The following is a 21,614-nucleotide window of genomic DNA, read 5'->3' on the forward strand; positions in this document are numbered from 1 at the left end:
ATATTCTTAAGAAGAAAAGATACAAAACAATATTTTATTATCAAACGTTTTTTCTGTTATTTTGTTTTGGGAACATAAAATATTACGGATAAGAGTTATCCAACAGGTCCTAAGTAAAGGAAATTTTTTTACATATATAATATAAATGAAATTTCTAAAGATATTATTTTTTTATTTTTAATAACAATTTAATATATTGATACTTGTTTTGCAACATTAATGTGTTCTATACACGAGAATTATTACTCTAGCTTGACTAATAATAAAATGTCACATGTCTTGGAACTTAGTAATACATCATCAAAATTGTTTCTTCCTAACACGTGACTAGATGCTTGCTATATTTGGTTTTCAACTATAATTGTGTCAATACTTTTTTTTTGTCGTATTATCCATACAAGTTATATGTCTTCAATTAAATGTTGGCCATTGAAAATGGTTATGCTCATGGAAGATGATTTCTTTTGCTTTTACTTTTGTTAAGTAAAAATTAAAATTCTTCTAAAATAGTTGTGTATCGATGATCATAGGTATTTGAAAGTGTTATATCTGACAAAAGATTGTGATAGTAATATACTTAATAAGTTAGCATCAATACCCTAAAGGATTAAGATGGATTTGATGTATCTTAATTATGAATCAAACCCCATAAATGATAAGCACGACAAAACTAATTAGGTTGAATGATTAAAGTGAGAGGTTCAACAAGACGAGAAAAAGGAAATCACCATGTTCACATACTTACATGTCATGTCATATCATTTATATTAAAATGAGAAAATACAATGAACTTGCGCTTACACACCATCTCTAAGAGCTTTTATTTAGTTTGACACCTAAGATTTGGTGAACCCAAATCAATATCGAATCAATTATTGTAGAAATTATGACAAATTCAATGTATTGACTTCTTGTTTCAACAAATTTAGATTTCATAATTAGCGGAGTTTCAAACCATATGCATGTTAGTTAGCTCACCAAGTCTCATGAGTTTTCTAGGTAAAATATGGTAAAAATACATATATTAAAGTTATTTTATAAGTGTAATTGACATAGATATAATTAAAGAGAAAAATATCGTAAGTAAGAATATACGAGTCTTAATATATAATTTATTATTTATCTAATCAAATTAATTTTAATTTATTAAATATTAGAACTTCATTATTTTTTTTTTATATTTTAGTATTTTTTAATAAATTTATATTTTAAAATAAAGATATTCAAAATTAAAATGATAGATATAAAAAATTTAAAAGTGAAGTGATAGTAATTTTTAAAATAGGATTAATGAGATAAATGATGATATATTTAATATTAAAATTATAATTTATTTAATTCAAATATATTTAATAATATTAAATAAATGAAGATACATATATGATTTTTTTTATATTTAATTATCATATAAATGATATAAAAAAGACTTGTTAAGAAATTATAATGTTGGTTTTATACTTTTATTAATTAATTAAATAAAAATTAAAATAAAATAATTAGAATTTTTTTAATAATAAATTTTAACATATTTAAATTGAATATATATTAGCAAAAGTGAATGGCAGGGTGTTCTAATCACTAGACATGGTGGCCATTGTTGTCCATTCATGTCAACTTAAATGTACCCATCCTTAATATCTTCGCTAATATTTGTTTCTTCGAGATAATAAGTTTTATTAAATATTTTTAATAATTTATTAGTTTAGGAGGCAGTTTGTGGAGATTTGGAAGTTTGTACAGCAGCGGGTAATGAGCGGCAAGAAGGGACACGTGGTGCCAGGTGTTGCGGAGTTTGTGGACCGAACATGTCACCTTTGGACTTTTCTGAGATTTTTCCGCTTACGGTTGACCTCTTCTGACTTGTGTGCCGGCCACGAAAACTCTGCCTTACGGCTGTTTGCCCAGGTTTCATTACAGGTGTCACTCGCTTTGTTCCTCATTGCTTGTTTGGATGCGGCTCTTGATCTTATCCAAATTCGGATTTGGATTCTATTTTGATTGCGTTTGGCCGCGCGTTTGAGATTTCTGTCCTTGTATTCCGTATTGAGTGAAGCCAATTGATCCACCGTTGATGTGAAGCTAATTCCAGCGGAATATAATTTTGGAGATGAATTTAAAAATCGTTTTGAAAAATCGGATATTTCACCGATATATCAAATATCGAACGAGCTCAAAGGGAGAAATATCGAAAAAATCATCAAAATATCATCGATATATCGATTTAGAACACAACAAAAAAATCAAGCGTGAAGCGATACTCCTATTTAGGAAATATCGGAGATTTTTTTGTAAGTTTTTTTAAAAAAATATTTATTATTATTTTTATTTTTTAATTATTTATTTTCAATTTATTTTTATTTTAAATTTATATTATCATTTTATTTTTAACTAAATTTTATAGTTATCTCATTAATACTATTTTAAAAAATTACTATCACTTCATTCTTTTTTTTTATCATTTTAGTTTTATTTAATTTAAAATGTTTTTATTTTAAAATATTAAAAATATAATTTTACTCAAAAATTGCTACAATATAAAAAATTAATGAAGTCCTAATATTCTATAAATTAAAATTAATTTGATATGATAAATTAGTAATGATTTTAATTATTTAAATAAATTAATGTTAATAGAAAAATTGTCACTTGCAATAAATTTTTAGAAATCAAATCTCAAATAAAATATTTTATATAAATCAATTTAATTTTTTATTTAAAATGTAATAAAATATGTTTAAATAAAATATTTTAATTTATAAAATAAATTAATATAAATATATTAAAGGAATTTATGTTAATTTTTTTATAAAAATTTGATAAATAATATATGTACAATTAAATATAATATTTATCAATTTTTCATAAAAAAATAACATTACTTACTTATTTTATCATTTTTTTTGGAGTTTTTCAAGCATTCTTGTGAATTTTGAATAATTTTCACCTTAATATTTTTGTCAAAATATCCATGGATATTTGTCTAATTTTTTGATATATCTATAAAATCCAAGCACCGTATTTACCGATATTTGAATCTTGGTACAAGTTGTGTGTAAATTATTAAAATTAATGTATAAATCTTATTAAAATGAATTTAAGAATATAATAAGTAGTAAATTTATTGATAATTGATTTATTTATAGTTGAATTAAATTTAGGTGTTGTTTGTTTTTTTTTTTAAGTTTTTGTCAAAAATGACTTAATTTTAAATTTTTAATGATTTATTTTTTGACTTATTACTTAAAATTTTTAATTGAGTAGAAAAAGTTGAAAATGGTGTTTGTTTTATTTTTTTTTTTAGTTTTTTTTTTTTGAAAGTATTTTGCTTTTAGACTTTATGTAGTTTATTTTTTTTCTTTTTATTTTTTTATGACTTATTATAAATTTTTGGTTGAATAGAAAAAAAAAATCAAAATATTTGAATTTTTCTAAATGAAAAAAAGTAACATGTTAGGTTTTTATTTACTTTTTAATACTTAATAGAAATAAAATATTATAAAAACAACCGATCTACTACTTAACATTATTAAACACTATTTAATTTCTAGTTCTATTTAAAATTAAGTAAAAAAACAAATACCATCAAAATATTTGACTTTTTTTAAATACTAAAAATCAACCAGCATAATTAACATGAACCCATACATTTTTTTTCTTAATATTTGATAGAAATAAAATGATAAAAAACCAAATAACTTAATACTTAATGTTATTAAATACTAATTAGTATTAAGTTCTATTTAGAATTAAGTAAAAAAAATTGAATACCACTTTAAACTAATTGAATTTAGAGTGCATTTGACACTACTTAATAATTAAAGTGTGTTTGAGGCTATTTATATTTAAAGTAGTTTTAGTAAAAATATTTTCTTTACAAGTATTTTTGAGGGGATCACCCATAAGTAAATTTTCATTTTTTTAAAAAAATATTTTATGAATTTTGTCAAATATTTGATTTTTCTTTAAAAGTATTTTTATCCTAAAAATATTTTTTAAAATAACTACCGAACATACTAATAATTGAGTGAATCTTGACGGATTTGAATCACCTTGGTGAATATTTTCAAGTAAAAGAAGATTGATTTAATTTTTTTTCATATTTAATTTTATTATAAAAAATATAAATATAATTAAAATTAATTAAAAATTTATATATTTTCAAATTATTTTGAAATAAGTTTTCAGTAGTATATAAAAATAATTTATTTCTTTTTAAATCTATTTTTTACATCTACATATTTAAAATTACTTTTTTTTCTCCTATTTAAAATAATTAAAATCTTGTTTGAGAGTGATTATAGAAAAATTAGCAATGATTTCTAATTTTTAGAAATATTTTTATTGGTGTTTAGAGTTAGGTAATCCAATTTTTTTTTTTTTTTTGTTGGACTTGAAAAGCTTGTAGTATGGTATATGTGGTGAAGGTAAAATTATGAGAATTTTTTGGGGTATGTGATGATAGCAAAGGGATCAACTCGATGGATACAGGAATAAATTTATGTTTTTATTATGTTTTGTTTCTTATTGCTTATTTTTTTTATTTCGTAATAATTGGAATAAACTTAAATTTATTTTCTAAATTGCAGGCCCAAATTTGAAGTTTTAATTAAATACTTTTACAAGATTCAAAGTTGGAGGGTGTAAAAAAAGAAAAAGAAAAAATGGAAAAAAAAAAAAGAAAAAAGAAAATCATGTGAGCTGCACGTGATGCCGTATTCAGCAAAGAATAATGCTTCCATGAGAGAGGGGGTGTGAAGGGAATACTTTCGTTCTTCCTTCCCTTTTCTCTTTTTCTTTTCTCTCCCTGTTTCTTAGTTCTCGACCTTTCTTATGGTCTGTGCTGCAGAAAAGTAGAGGCGTTGGATCAAATTAATAGCAACCACAGAAATAAAGAACGAGCTGAAATGGCGCCCCCACCACAGGCCAGAGACCAGAGACCACAACCGAAGCTTCTATAATATCAGGCTGAAGCTTCCTTAACAGACTCCTCTTCCCCACAACCGACTTATTACTAGTCTCCATTCACCCAACCCCAGCAAGCCAGCAGCAACGCAATCTTCAAATGTCGGCATCAGACCACCACCACCACCACCTTTTTGACAACACACTACACTAAAGTGACTGGGTCAAATGCCGAACCGCCTATTCGTTCACAAGACATAAAATAATTCAGAGTCCCTTTCATACGTGGTCTGTCGTTAATAAAAGCCACATCAACCCATTCAAACACTCTCTTTTTTAACAATCTTCGTGGGCTCCATGCGTGCCATGCGTATCAGTTTTCCATTCTTTGGTTACACGTGTTTCTTATTTTTTGATTTTTTTTGAATTTTTTCGGGATAAAAAATGATATTATTTTGTGTGATTAGAGGTGGGTTTTCCATAGTTAATTTAATATTTTCTTGACTCTGGTTGGCGGTTCATGGTTGAAAAGTATGCCACGTGGCCATGCTCTAAAAATTTCTTGTCTGGTTCCTACTTTTCATTAACTCAAATTCTATGTCAAAAGAAACACCTGGATGGTTTTTCCATTGATTTTTTTTTCTTTTCTAAATCAGATATAGAAAATTCAGTTTCATTAGTTGAATTTTGACCAAATAACTCAAATCATCTCCCTAAAAGTTCAATAGTACTCCCAATTTTAGCAATAGAAAACAATTTTTTTGGTTTAAGCAAAAGTGTTTTTTTATATATTTGAATATATTAATTTTTTTATTTAATCATTTTTACAAATAAGGAAAATAAAATCACACCTTAAGAAAGTTGCTTGGTTTAATGTTTTAAAACATTCCTACATTTTTAAAGTTTGAAGATTTTGTTTAAATATAAAAGATATAAAAATCTTATACTTTGTTCGATAATAATTCTAAAAATTGTTTTTAGTTTAAAAAACAGTTTTTGAAAAAAAAGTATATTTTTTTGTAAAATTTATAAAACCTTTTTAAAAAATAAAAAATCACTTGTAATATTAAAATATCACTTCTAATGCTTTTTGGAGAAACACTTGAAGTGTGTTTGATAGTGATTTTAAAAATCACTTCCAACATTTTTAATACTTAAAAATTTTTATCTTTCAAGTATTAAAAGAGCTTCATAAAATTATTAAATGTACTTTTGATAAGTGATTATCTTAAAAATATTTTAAGAAAACATATTTTCATTAAAAATATTTTGAGTAAAAATACTGTCGAACACCTTCTTAACCCTTTATTTAAAATTTGAAGTTCTAAAATACATTTTTATATTGACTTATATTCAAATTTTAGATAAATTTATATACATTTAATTTTAAGATTAAAAACCCGTTTTGTAATAATTTTAGGAAATGCTTCCAATATTTTTAATACTTGAAAAATTTTATCATTTAAGTGTTAAAAATATTAAAATATTTTCTAAAATTACTACCAAACATATTCTAAAACCAATTTTATGTTGACAATAGAAAAAGGATCCTTTTATAATAGTACAAAGAAAACAACTTTGAAAATTTGTTTTTCACTTTTAAAAATTTCTTCCATCCTATTATTTTCCACCCTACTTTCTTTCAAATGTAAGACTCAAACACCCCATTCAACTATGATTTGCAGTCATTGGGATTTAATTTGCAACTACAAAATATGTAGTTGGTAGGTAGTGGTTTATTGTGTAAATGATATGATGATTCAATTTGATGCATGTGCATGGCATGTGCATGGGAGGTATTGGAATATAGGAAGGTTCCCTCACATGGTGGGAAAGCATGGAGAGATGTGAAATTGGGCACTCTAAACAATGAAGGGCAAGGTCACACATGGATGGCTGATTGGTCAAAGTCCATGCCCTTTTTTAAGCTTCTACCCTTCATCTGTCACATTCAACCAAGCTTGGTTTCTTGACTTCCAAGGTCATTGGGTCTAACCCTAATAATTTGAGTGCCCTTCTTGCACCAACTTGTGTAACTTAAATGCAGAATCAACACATTGATTTAGTCATAGAATTGGGTTTTTCATTCCCTTTCAAATGATTTTTTTTTAAAAAATATTTTTCTAATTTTCTTTAATAAAATATGTATAAAAATTGATAGTTCAAACCTTAAGATTTAAGTTTAAATAATTTTTTTTCTAATTTTTTATTTTATTTTATGCCTCACAAAGTATTATAAATTTGAAAATAGTTTTTAAAGGTCATATTTAAAAAAGATTCTATATTTGGTCAAAAATCTCAACCATTCCAAATTTCAAATATTTGAAGCTAAAGCTTGGTGGTCATCACCCTAATCGCAATGACTAATGGTTTAATTAAGGTGAGACCATTGTTTTCAAAGTTTTTAACTCCAGTCTTTGTTTTGGTATCAACTCTTTGAAAGTTTTCCAAAATCTTATTCAAATGATTGTTAATTCTTTAGAATTAGTCATATAGTCTGAACTTTTTACGTGTTTCCTGTTTTGTTTTAGAATGAGTAAAATAATCATAATTAGATTTTTTTTGTTTTTGTTTTTGCTTTTGCTTTTAATCATTCAAAGCTTCTAGTATCAAACCCTTTTAAATCACAACAAATGTGAATAATTTGAGGCAATAGGTTTACAATTAGGGGTGTAACTAAAAATTAAAAAAAAAAAATCAATAGAATCGATCCAATTCAACTGGACCTGATCAAATAGATTTAGTTTTCAACGACCATGAAGTTCATTTGATTTTAGGTTTTTAAAAATTGATTTGATTGATTCAATTTTTAGTTTTTTTGTCTCATAGTCGATAAAAACAAATCAAACTGGCATTTTAAGACTTTGACCTCTAGTGGTTTATGGTCTTTAGGTTAATGTTTGGTTCCTATAAAATTTGAGGGAAAATGTGAAAGAAAGAAAATAGAGAGAAAAAGTAGAAGAGAATAAAAAAATGAAAAAATATATAAGATACATTTAGTTTCAATAAATTATTTTTATATATTTCTTCAAATTCATTTTACTTATTTGCCTTTATAATATAAAGATTAAATAATTTAAATATATATATATCTGAAAATTTTTAATTATATTTGATTTTCTTTTGTATTTTTTACTTGAAAAATCAAATATAAGAAAATTATTTTTTTTAATATTTTTTTTTAGGAATCAAACATAGCATTAATGTTTGATAATTTTTTTTTTTCTTCTAAATTTTCATCATTATGCATATTTTATAGACTCCAACAAAGTAATTCATTATCATTTGTTTATGATTAAACTAATTTTTAAATACATTTATTTATTTTGAGATATAAATTTAACAAATATTATTTTTAACTTCAAACCAAGTTACTTTTAAAAATAAATTAGACTTAACACATCAATTAACTTACATTAGATAAATAAATAAAACCAAATTATATCGATCTTTAGTTTGACTTTTTCAAATATTAAAAGGTTAGTTCGATTTTGATTTAAGTATAAACTAAGCATATCAACTCGATTAATTTTTCCTCTAAAAACCAACTAAACCACATCTTTTTACACCCCTAAATCCTAATTACTGCAATACTTCCAAGGCTACCATGGGCCTCGTTGGTGCTAATTAAGTTTGTATCGAAGCATTTGTTTGACAGAGTGTAAGATTATGACTTCACTTCGGAGTTTATAGGCTAAAAGTCTTTGCGCCCGCATGAAGTATTTTGTAGTCAACTCCGTAGAAGTTTGGAGTCCAACTTGTCCTTATAATAATATCATTAAATATACGTAGGAAGATTTCCAAATTCAGAAGGCTGAGTCAATGGAGCTTTACATGCCATGGCTTCCATCATACTGCAATAATTTAGACCCTCTATACCCATAATAAATGTTATGACTTATGAGCTCAGAGAAAAAGACGTGGCTCCTAAATACCTTTTAACCTAATAAGATGAGATAAGATAATTAATAGATGAATGACTTTGAGGTAAGTTGTTGCATTTTCTTTAACATAAATTCTATTCATGAACGTGACTACCAATTGCTTTTTCTTTATTTACTTCTCTGAATCTATGGCTAAAACACCTCTAAGGGCTCGACCATTACTTCTGTTATAATCAAGCCAATTTCTTTGCTAATATTCCCAATCCCATCTCTTTCAACCCAGTTGTCCAACTACCTATGAAACTTGCTCAGCTCTACTGTTCATCATGGTGAGCACAATTCTAGACTCTATGTTTAGCTTTGATTTCCTAGGTTATCTTCATGGTACCTAGCTATTCCAAAACCCTACATGCATCGTCTAGGAATGACAAGACAATTTGATTCTTCATACAATCCTCACAATCGTTGGAGTTGGTAGTTGCTGTGGGCAATAGGACCAGCAGCTAGCTGGTTGGTTACGCCCAAGTGTTTCACCCAGGTAGCCTGGCACCCGATTAGGATTTGACACTCAAATGGCTTGCACTCGGACAGCTGCATGTCATAAATGTGTCGGTTACACATTATTTGCTGAGTTTTGGGTCAAAATGGCCCATTTATTTAAAAAAAAAAAGAATCTAACCGAAACTTATGTTTAAATTGACCTTGGAGTCATGTCATAAATATATATATATATATATTATAATTTTAGTTAAAACCTCAATTGATAACTGAGACTTTATTTTTGAACTGAAGCCGTAGTTGTCAATTGAGGCTTATATATATATATATATATATATATATATATATATATATATATATATATTATAATTTTAGTTAAAGCCTCAATTGATAACTGAGACTTTATTTTTGAACTAAAGTCGTAGTTGTCAATTGAGGCTTCAGTTTTTGAACTCTAACCGCAGTTGTTAATTGAAACTTTATTTTTGAACTGAAACCTCAATTGACAATCGAGACTTCATTTTTGAACTAAAGCCGCAATTTCCAATTGAGGTTTCAGTTAATTTTTGTTTAAATTTAAAATTTAATTAAAAATTATTAAATTACAATTTATTATTGAAAATTTAAAAATATACTTTAATAATAAATTATTTATATTTAAATTTAAGAATCTAGTATTAATTCAACAAACATAAACTGATAAATAGAAAATATTATAAATGAATGTTTTATTTATTAATAAATTAATAATTTTAAAATAATAAATTTATATAACATATAAATAATATATAAATTACATAATTTATTAATTTAAGATATTTAATTTGTTGTTTTTTAAGATATAAATTTATTTATTTTATGACAAATTCATCTTTATCGAAATAGTAATATACTCTTAAGCCGTAGTTGCCAATTGAGATTTCAGTTAATTTTTTTTTTTACTTTCAAATTTAATTTAAAACTATTAAATTAAAATTTATTATTCAATTAAAAATATATACTTTAATAATAAATTATTTATATTTAAACTTATGAATTTAGTATTACTTCAACAAACATAAATTGATAAATACAAGATATTACAAATGAATATTTTATTTATTAATAAATTAATAATCTTAAAATAATAAATTTATATAACATATAAATAATATATAAAATTGTATAATTTATTAATTTAAGATATTTAATTTGTTATTTTTTAAGATATTAATTTATTTATATTATGAAAAAAATTATCTTTATCGAAATAATAGTATACTCTTAAGTCGCAGTTGCCATATATAGATTTTTTTGACAAAATTAGTTAATGAAATTAATTAGAAAAAGTCTACTACAAAATATAACTTTTAGTAGTTTAATCAAAGTTACAAAAATACCCGGTAAACATTTATATAGTGGAAAAAAAAAAACATATAATTCTACATGCCTCCACAAGGAGAGAACCTATGTGTAATTGGTACTCTCTTTCTTTTTGGTCGCTCCTCTCTAATTGTAGCAGGTACTACATGTGACACATGAAAAACATTTGTCTGTGATGGAGATGGAGCTGGAAATAGAGGTGGTGGTGGAGGTAACAATCTAGGTTGACGTAGGCCCTACCTACCCCTCAAAATGGCTGGGGGTTAATCTAGTTGAGTAGATGTGTCAATCTGCATAGGTATAGGGACAAATATAGATGGCTTTGGTGATGGTAGAACTGATGTCCTAAACTCAAGTCTTAGTGGAGTAGATAAGGAAACATCTAGGTACAATGAAAAGGGATTGACATATGAGGTAGTAGGCACTGAAATTGGGTTTGAAGAGGTAGGTGGTTGTACTGATAGTGGGTTTGAATAAGTAGGGGGGTTGCATTGATGGTGGGTCTGAAGAGGTAGGGGATTGTACTGATGGTGGGTTTAAAAAGGTAAGGGGCTGAATTGAAGGTAGGTCTAAAGAAATAGGGGGTTCTACTGATGGTGGGTCTCAAGTTTACCCCATTTGAGACTGAGAGTATTGCTACTACGTACACCTATCACACTTAAGCTCACCCTATCCAAAACTATACCACCATTCAAGAATATGCCATAACAAACACAAGCAATACCGGTCCATGAAATAGGGAGAGATCTCAATCTTCCTAATCAACAAGAGCTCTATGTTTACTCTCAAGGAAACAAGATGCTCATGAACTCTATGCACTATCTAGAATTCGAACTTATGCTAGGAACTAATCTCTCATCTTTAGGTAATCTCGAAAACATTTTTGAAACACTAGATGTTCCAATTGTCCATAGGAAATGTGTTAGATCATGTACAAAACATTCGATTTCTAAATTTGTGTCATATGATAACTTGTCTCTATCATTTCGTGCATTTACCACAAATCTATCTAGTGTTAATATTCCCAAGTCAATGGAAGAAGCCTTAGCTATATCTTGAATGGAAAAATGTAGTCCTTGAAGAAATGCGAGCACTTAAGAAGAATGACACATGGCATTTGGTGAAACTACCACAAGACAAGATTGTAGTAAGATGTAAATGGATATTTATTATCAAATTCAAACCAGATGGGTTGATTGAAAAATACAAAACACAACTGGTTGCAAAAGGTTTCACACCAACAAGTATATATGAGTTTCACACCAACAAGTATATATGAGTCTCCCACATGACTTTAAAGAAGATAAGAAAGACAGAATGGTGTGCAAGTTAAATAGATCACTATATGGGCTAAAATAGTCTTTGCGCACCTGGTTTGATAGATTTTTGAAGGTGATTAAGAGCCATGAGTACTCATAAGGGCAAAATGATCACATGTTATTTGTTAAACACTCATCAGATGGAAAAATCATAGTCCTAATAGCATACGTAGATGATATAATACTTACTGGACACAACTTTGAAGAAATGGAGAAAATTAAAAGATTGATGGCAATAGAGTTTGAGATTAAAGATCTTAGAACTTTGAGATACATTTTGGGAATGGAAGTCATAAGAAATCAGAATGATATTTCTGTATCACACTAGATTTGTTAGAAGAGACAGATATGCTCAACTACAAATCAATAGAGAATCTTATTGAACAAGGAGGCAAAAAAAAAAAAAAAAAAAAATGATTGAGAGAGATATGGTTGATAAAGGAAGATGCCAACGGCTTGTGGGAAAACTAATATACCTTTCACACACAAGACTTGACATCGCCTTCGCAGTAAGTGTAGTAAGCCAATACATACATTCACCATGCCAAACACACTTCGATTTCGTTTATCGAATGTTGAGGTATCTTAAGAAGACTTAGAGGAAAGGATTATTTTTTGGTAAAGAAGGAAACAAAAAAACGAAAATTTTTACAGATGTAGATTAGACAAGATCCATCAATGATAAGAAATCAACATTTGAGTATTGCACACGTCTTTAGGAGAATTTAGTGACTTGGTGCAACAAAAAGTAGTCTATAGTAGCAAATAACAGTGTTGAAGTTGAATACAAAGTCATGGCTCAATGTATTGGTGAAGCAATTTGGTTAAAACGGTTGCTAGAAGAGTTGAAGATTAGTTGTGAGTTCTCTATGTAGTTTTATTGCGACAACAAGGTCACAATCAACATAGCACACAATCTAGTCCATCATGCTAGAACCAAACATGTGGAGGTGGATAAACACTTTATTACTGAAAAACTATAAAAAAGAATAATCAACATGTAGTACATTCCTACAGACCAACAAGTTGCAGACATACTCACCAAAGGTCTCTCAAGACCAATGTTTGAGTACTTAGTAGGCAAACTTGGGCTCATTGACATTTATGGCCAAGCTTGAGAGGGACTGTTAGCAGATAAGATCTAGTTTTTAGGAAGAATTTGAATAAGTCAATATGTTTTATTTAATTTTCTAGGTTGTTATTTTCATTTGTCTAGATTAGGACTTATCAGTTTATTTTTTTATCTTTTGTTTTTAAATTCAAATAAAGCAAGTTACTTGATAGAAACTAAAATACAAATATATTAGGAGTAGGTTTTAGAATTTGTTGTAAGCTCTTGTTCAACTTAAGTCTATTTAAAATGTAATTTCTGTTTGATTAAAGAATGAAGATCATTTTCAAATCTTCATATACTTTGTAGTTTCTAATGACTTTGTTCACTTACCCCCGTGCATTGCATAATTACCAAAATGCTCTTATGCACAAAAGTGAACCTAGAGCTAATCTAACCCTTATAAATTGTGCCATCAAAGTATATGAACTTGAGTGGAGACCATTGGAACCCATAGGATAGTATCGACTCCCTTAGAATTCAATTTTAAAGTTGATTCAACATCCCACTATAGAAAATCAATTACATTTTAGTACCCTATGTAAATAACAATGAGACATTAAGTGTTCGGGTTTGTGATCTATTATCCATTGCGCTCAGTTTTCCAATGAACTTATGCCCATAGTTTAACAAGGTGAAAACTATAAACCTTTTAAAACTAACTCTACTATCATTAAGTTATAGATTCTCCTATTATATGTTCAATTGACATATTTTAGTTTTCTAAGAGCTTATGTCAAGTTCCACTTAAGAAACTATTATGATTATAGTTCACATGAACACACCTCCTTACCTAAGAGGATACTCTGTTTAAATCCCATGAGATATCATGATGCTTTTATTGAAAACACCTATTAGTACTAATTTTAATCAACAATAACACAATCCATAGAGAATATATGCTTAACTTACAATCTCACTCGTTGGCCAAGTCTATTACTAACTTTAGCATAGACTTAGTATTCTCTCAAGGTTGAGAGATAACACAATGTAGTAGCTTTATGAAGTCATGATAGCTTGATAACCATATGACATGACTCATTGTAGGTATTTTCTAATGTGTAATCATACACACTAGTGCACTCACCATGGGAAACCCATCCTAATAGCCAAGATCAACAATTTCTTTAATTAGGAGGTAGTGCACTATAACCTCTAATGGGTTGCCTAGGCTCGTGAACCGGTTGTGAACAAGTCATCCATTTGTAAGGAATCCATGACTTGTATCTTTCGTGCAACTCTTAATACACCCAAGTCATGTACACTGTAAGAGATGCACGTTAAAATACTTACAAGGTATAATGCATAGAATGAGGATGGATAAAAGTGAACTAAAAATTTATTAATAAATAATAAAATTCAAAAGTTTATTATATTATATCATGCTTTTAAGGGTTTTATCCTAACAAATTGCACCACCTATAGAAAAAAGAAAGTTAGAGGTAGACCTACGAGAGTCCTTATCAAATTGAAAGTTTGAATTTGTATTCCTAATGGGTAATAACTCATCACTATGGTACACTAACATATAATCCCCCATTCTCATAAGATACTTGAGTATATGTTTGACTATTGTCCAATGCTCTAGTCCTAGATTGGATTGATATCTACTCATCATCCTTACAACAAAGAAAATGTCCTATTTAGTGTTAGGATAGAGTCTTAAGAAGTATGACATTGATGTAACAATTTTGGATTTATTATTTATTAATACGATTCCTATTTCCTAATTTATCTATCCTATTTCATACATTATACCTTATGAGCATTCTAACGTGACATATCTTGCATTGTATATGACTTGGGTGTATAAGAAATAGAATGAAAAATCTAAGTCATGGGTTTTTTATAAGTAGAAGATTAATTCATTGTTGGTTCATGGACTTGGGCAATCCATTTAAGGTTATAGTGCTACCTCCTAATTAGAGGGATGACTAGTCTTTGTGATTGGGATGAGGTTCCCTTAGTGAGTGCATTAGATTGTATGGTTATACATTGGATAGGACCTTTGGTGAATCATAACACATTGGCTATTAGGTAGTCTTGATCGATCAATCTCACTAAGGTGCTATATTGTATAAACTTTCAACCTTGAGAGGATACTAAGCTTGTGCCAAAATTTGTAGTGACTTTAACTTATGGGTGAGGCCTTAAGGTGGTTGTATATTCCCTCTGAATTGGATCACTATTGATGGAAGTTAGTAGCAAGAGGTATTCTCAATAGACAAAGTATTCCCTTGGGTGATCTTAATAGCTTTTAATAGGTTTTAGCTATGAATAATTTTGTCACAACAAAAATATGAAAATTTACATATAACTTTATACTATAAAATATTCATTATATAGCTTCTGGTTAGACAATTTTGTTTTGTAAAACTTTTGATTATACAATATAATTAAAATGAATTAGGAATTACATGCATATCTTTTGGCTATGTTTTTATAACTTTGTAATTTCTCATATAAGTTCTAGTTATGGAGATTTTATAATTTTTTCATAACTTTTGGTTATGGGTTTTTTTTCCTTTTTTATGACTAAAAGAAATATATATTTTTTGGTTAGTATTTATTAGTGTTTTAAAAATGGGATCGGACTAGCTCATCTAACTGTCGATTGGTGATCAAATTGGTTTGGGTCACACTCTATTGAACCGTTTGGCTATTGAATCGCTTCTGAACTGGCAAAATCAGCGATCAAACTGGTGAACTGGGCGGTTTCCCATGAACCGAATAGTTCATTGTTTTTTTTTTCCTCTCTTTTTTAACTCCAAAACGATATTGATGCATTTTGCATCGAAACAATGTTGTTTCGTCTTGGTAAAAATCTCCCTTTGCAGGCCTCAACCCTTTCTGCCCCACGCTCAACCACCCTTTGCCCTATCTAGGAGCCTCCCTCAAACCGTCACCTTTGACACCTCCAGCCAGTAGGCTTGCGCTGAACCTGATGGACGATCGCAACGCCGATGGATGACATTGATGCTGATGATTGGGATGCTGACGACTCCATTGACGGGAGCTGTAATTGTTGTTCGACTCCATTGTTCATTATTTAAATATTTATCATTTGATTTATCTAATTATTTTATTTGATATTTGTATCATTTTTAATTTGTAATTTTTTAAATTATGATTTTTAAATACGTGATTTTATATCTATGATTTTAATTTTTAATTTATGAATTTAAATTTCTGAATTTCAATTTGAATCATTTTATTCATTTGAAAATAAATATTTGATTTAAAAATAAAATTTAAAATTTCTGATTTTAAAATAAATATATGATTTTCAAATAAATTTTTTACTATCAAATATATTTTTGACTTTCAAATAAATTTTGATTTTTTAAATTTGCGATTTTATACTTTTGATTTTAAATTTATGAATTTTGATTTGAATCATCTTATTCAATTAAAAATAAAATTTTGATTTTAAAATAAGTTTCTCATTTAGAACTAAATTTTAAAATTTATGATGTTAAAATAATTTTCTGATTTTAAAATAAATATCTAATTTTCAAATAATTTTTTTTATTATCAAACATATTTCTCACTTAAAAAAAACCTGATTTTATAAAAAATTTCTGATTCTTTAAATTTCTAATATTTTGAATTTCTGTTTTCAATTATCAAATGAATTTATGATGTTATTTTTATTTTTAAAAATTATTTTTAATTTTAATAATATATAAATTGTATATTTATGATGTTATTGGTTCTTCTGTGATTTAACTATCGATTCGACCCGTGAATCGTGAATCGGTAATTGTTCAGGTTCAATGACTGATTCAATTATGAAAACATTGATATTTACACATGTTTCTACATTTGAATAAGATAAATTAAATGAGAAATAAAATAAAAATGGAATTTTATCACATACCTTTTATATAAGAAATAAGAGATTTTCTGATAATAGATTTATCCTTTTAGTAGCTCAATTTTCTACTTCTTCTTAGTGTTTTAATCTTCCGCACATACTCTTCTACAAGAGCTTGTAAGAGTTTTATTTTATGAAGACTTTTCATACTAATAACGTGTTAGAGAATAAAAAGAAATATGGAAACAAAGAAACAAAAATGAAAAATAAAAGTGCTGAAAGAACTTTGAGGTGTATTTTTCATTTGTAATCTTTATTTCTGTAGAGGAAAAGCAAAAGTCTTTATGGGTAAAAATTACCCGGATACATTTATAACAATATCAATTTTTTTTTAATATCTAAAACTTTAAAACAATTTTAAAAGTCAAAATTTTTAAAGCGAGTTTAAAAAAATTCTTATATTTTATATAGATATTTATGGACCCCGCATTTGCATGATGAGTTCCCACTCGATAACGAATTCGCTTTTTATTTAAAAAATGATTTATTTTTTAGATTGGAGTCGTCACTTAATTTTGTTTTATTTTTAAAGGGAAAACAAAATGAGAAAGAAAAAACCTTAGTGTGACTCCTTATTTGGAAAAAACAGGTCTGTGAAAAACCGAGTCGGGTCCGCATGTCAAGTTACTTATTGGGAAGGTATGGTAAAAGACCGAAAACACCCCTCTAAGTCCCTAAAAACGAGTCTCTACTAAATAGGATGTGACAGATGTGGCAATTGATGAGGAAATTAATAGATACTAATGAAATAATTAAAAAATAAAGTGAATCATGCATCAAAATAAGCAAAATAGGAGTGAGATCGTACTTTAACAACAAATAATGGTGTGCTATCATGGAAACAATATTAGCTCAAGTATAAAATTATTACATGCATATCAAAGAGCAAGACTAAGATTCGACAGTCAGAAGAGAAAACTCATATGCAAGGCTCCCACCAAAGCCCAATTTATCTTAAATGAATTGATCTCACAAATTTCATTATTTTGGAATTATGAAAAATTCATTCTTACTTATGTAAAATCAAGAGAAATAGAAGGTTATTTGAAAACCAAAGCGGAATTAAAACTATTCGAGATAAATTAGAGTTTTTGAAAATTAAATTTAAGAATGGGAATTTTGAAAATTAAATTTGAAAGAAACTGGAATTTTAAAATTTATTTGAGAATTGGAGATTTGCAAATTAAATTCAAAAATTGGAATTTTGGGAATTAAATTTGAAAGAAATTAGAATTTTGAAAATTATTTGAGAATTGAAATTATGAAAATTGGAATCTTGGAAATTATTTGAAGATGGAAGTTTTGAAAATTGGAATTTTGGAAAATTATTTGAAGATTAAAGTTTTGAAAATTGGAATTTTGAAAATTATTTGAAAATGGAAGTTTTGAAAATTAAATTTAAAAATTAGAATTTTGAAGAATTATTTAAAGATGATTTTTTTAAATAAATCAATAAAATAATAATGATTAAATAAATAAACGCGAAAATTAGAATTTTGGAAATTGGAAATTACATTTGGAAATCGAAACTTTGAAAAATTATTTAAAGATGGAATTTAAAAATAAATAAATAAATAAATAAATAAATAAATAAAATAATAATAATAATGAAAATAATAATGATTAAATAAATAAATGTGAAAATTCGAATTTTGGAAATTGGAAATTAAATTTGAAAATCCGAATTTTGAAAATTTTTTAAAGACGAAAATTTAAAAATAAATAAATAAATAGAATAATAATAATAACGAAAATAATAATGATTAAATAAATAAATGTGAAAATTGGAATTTTGGAAATTGGAATTAAATTTGGAAATCGGAATTTTGAAGAATTATTTAAAGATGGAATTTTATAAATAAATAAATAAATAAATAAAATAATAATGAAAATAATAATAATTAAATAAATAAATGTGAAAATTGGAATTTTGGAATTTGGAAATTAAATTTGGAAATCAAAATTTTGAAAATTATTTAAAAACGGAAGTTTTAAAAGTTAAATTTATAAATTGAGATTTTAAAAATTAAATTTGAAAGAAATACGAGTTTTGAAAATTAAATTAAGGAATTGAAGTCTGGAAAATTATTTGAAGATCGGAATTTTGGACAATTATTTGAAAATAGGAGTTTTGGAAATTATATTTAGAAATTGGAATTTTGAAAAATTATTATGAAATTGGAGTTTTGAAAATTAAATTATGAAAATTTGAATCTTGGAAATTATTAAAAAAAAAAAATGAAAGTTTGGAAAATTGGAATTTTGGAAAATTATTGGAAAGTTGAAGTTTTTTTTTTTTTTTTTTTAAAATTAAATTATAAATATTGGAATCTTGGAAATTATTTAAAGATAGGAGTTTTGACAATTAAATTTGAAAATTTGAATTTTGGAAATTAAATTTGAAAGAAATTAGGATTTTGACAAATTTATTTGAAGAACCGGAATTTTGAGAATCATTTAAAAGAGAATTTGCAAAAATCAAACTTTGACACGTGAGGATAAAGAATAATTTTGAGAACTGAAATTTTGAGGATTAAATTTGGAAGAATGAGATTTTGAAAATTAAATTTAAGAATTAAAGATTTGAAAAATTAAAATTTGAGAATTGGAATTTACTTTTTTAAAATAAATAAATGCTATAATATTTCTTTTCCTTAATATATGCAAATGACATTGCCCTAATTCTTTTTGTGGCGGGTTCACCCGGAGAAAACTCCCCAGCACCATCAACCATGCTGCTGCTCTCATTGGTGCCCAACTGATCAGCCCCACCACTAGCAAAGTTGCTGCCACCACCACTAGGAAAACCGTTATTGCTGCCAGCAGTGCCATCATCTTTGATCTCTCTGCCTTGTGTATCTAATGGATTCTCTTCTTCCATTACATTCACCAAAAATGCCCAAACTTTCTCTCTAGAACTCTAAATTTCAACAAAGTCTATCATAAGCTTTCTCCTCTCCTAAATATTTTAAGAATTAAAAAAATCCCGAATCCAGCATGAAAGCAAAAATAGCTTGATTGGTAGGTCAGAAAAAAAAAATCGAGAAAACTTGAAGCCAATCGATTTGTTTTCATGGGGAAGTGAGAAAAAGTAAAAGGCAAAGAAAAATGGGTCTCCCCGAATCCGAATCTGCTTACCATTTTGAATTAAAATAGGAAAAACATAAAAAAGAATCAATTGCCACTTTTGGGTTGTTTTAGCGCGAAACTGAAGTTGAACAATGGAGGAGAAAGCTGAAAGCCAAGAGACAGCCGTTTGGGCTATGAAAATGATTTATATATTGGAGTGGTTTGAGAAGGGGTGGTGGTGGCGAGGAATGAAGACACTACCAATTGCAATCTCACTCATGTGTGAAACTTCTATGCCTTTTCCTTTTTGGTTTTGTTTCTCTTCCCAATCTATGGCAGATTCATAAGATGGATTATAATGAAAACCAATCCCAATCCCAGCAACAAGACGGTAGAGAACCTTCCCACAAAACAAGTTCCATGAATATTCTTGTCCCATGATTGCCCCCGACCTCTTAATGCTCTATATTTTGCTGTGTCCAACTCCCTGTAGACAGACATCAGAAACAGGGGAAAACAATAAGAAAACAGAGCACAAAGGATAAAAACAAAATGAACCAGAATGCATCCCATGGAAAAGAAAACAAAAGAAAAACTTCCAAGATCATCCACAGTGAAGCCAAAACGGAGTTGTGTCGCTCTCAAACCACTCCAAAGAAAATGAAGGAGATAGCAACAATAAACCCATAAACCAAATAGGAATCATAAAACTAAGCACCTAGTCAAGCCATCCATAGAAAACATCAAGAAAAGAGAAAGAGACTATATAACAATGAAGAAAAACAAAGGATCCCATGGCAGTCATACCTGAGGGTCTTCTTCATAAGCAATGTTGACTCATTTTTAGCCAGTTTTTTCTGCTTCTAGGCTGCTTTCCCCCATTTTTCAACCTCCCATGCTCTTTCTTTTCATGCTAGCTTCTCATGCTCCCTACTCTTTGTTCAAGGAGGATGTTATCACCTTCAACCACCACCATGGTGAGCCATGCTTTTTGCCACACGTCCATGCAGCTTGCTCTTGGTAGAAAGAGGTCTCTCACTCCTCCAAGGTGCTGCCAGCTCTTCTGAGAAAAATCCCTGGGTTCAAGAGGGGTCTACAATATTATTATTATTATTATTATTATTATTATTAATTTTTTTTTTTTGTGAAAAAAAAAAACTGAAAACAAGAAGTGTATCCCCATGACACCTATGTTTTAATAAGTCATGAGTTCACTTTTTGCTATGGGCAAAAAATATAATCACATTTTGGAGTTTATTTTAAAGAGAAAAAGCAATATACTAATTAATTTTGACACAAGCTTATCTTTATCATTTAAAGGTGGAAAACATAAATGTTTTTTTAATTATATTTTAAATTTTTATATAATTTTAAATACATTTAGTGATTCTAAGTTTGTATTTTACTTCTAAAAAAAAAAATAAATCAAAAGATGTTTAGTATTATATAACAATAACAAATATAAAAAACATTTTTTTAATGGCTTTTGGTGAGTTTTTATGATTTTTTAGTGTAAAGACATTTGATGGTTTTAGTTTGATAAAAAAAAGAACATAATTGTCTAATTTTTTTTTATTTTTTTATTTTTTTTT

Source organism: Vitis riparia, chromosome 9 (assembly GCF_004353265.1).
Source record: "Vitis riparia cultivar Riparia Gloire de Montpellier isolate 1030 chromosome 9, EGFV_Vit.rip_1.0, whole genome shotgun sequence".
Classification (NCBI taxonomy): Eukaryota; Viridiplantae; Streptophyta; class Magnoliopsida; order Vitales; family Vitaceae; genus Vitis; species Vitis riparia.